Here is an 880-nt window from a genome sequence, read left to right on the forward strand (position 1 = left end):
TAATCATCTTCATTAACATGTGCAAATTAACATTAATTATATAAAGATTTCTATATATAAACATAATCCCTTCTTTTCTGAAAATGAACTAAAACACAGCTGGATAATAATTCCTCAAAGTTTGTAAATTATAGCCCACTCCTTCAGCTGAACGGGTAACAAAAATGTTTCCAGAACGACTATTCTGCAATTTCAGTACATAGAGAGATGAATACAATGTGATGAATAGGGTACACTCTTCAGAGGAAGATTGCTGTTTAGAAAGAGAGAAGGCAGAGAGACTATTTCCTCTGCACTACTTGGGCTGTCTTCCTTTGGAAGAACAGGTTTCTGTACTTTGGGTCAATTTGTTGCCAGATTTTTCTTGTATTTAGCATTATAGACTTGTAGCTTGCAGTGGAGAGAGCTTTACCTTTCATACACGTTAGAATGTTAGAACTTATGAACAATAAATAACGTGTGCGGTGAAGGCCTCATAGACAAGACGAGAGGTGCAGGTGCTAGAGGTGCAGGTCCTGAGGAATGTTTTTTATTCTGCTACAGGCTCTGAGAACGATCTTTGCCAAATCTCTGCTTTTCTCTTTTCCTAGGTTTCTGCACACATCTTGCAGAATCACATGTAGCCAGGTGAAAAACTAGTGTGAGTTTCTATCTCCTCTCAAGATGTCTGGATGGAAGATGTTACCAAAGTGGAGAGGATTAGTGAAACTGGCTAGCATGTTAGGGAGGTTTCATAAGAAAACCATAACGATTTGGGCTCAGTAAGAGTGCTTTCTTATCTGCTTCCTTTCTCTTTCCTGCCCCTCACCGTTTCTTCTTTCACTAGATACGAGTGAGGTAGAGAAAAGGCAGGAGCTCATCCTCCCTAAAGCAGGAAAGA

The sequence above is a fragment of the Eurypyga helias genome, unplaced genomic scaffold (genome assembly GCF_000690775.1).
Source record: "Eurypyga helias isolate BGI_N326 unplaced genomic scaffold, ASM69077v1 scaffold45193, whole genome shotgun sequence".
NCBI classification, from domain to species: Eukaryota; Metazoa; Chordata; class Aves; order Eurypygiformes; family Eurypygidae; genus Eurypyga; species Eurypyga helias.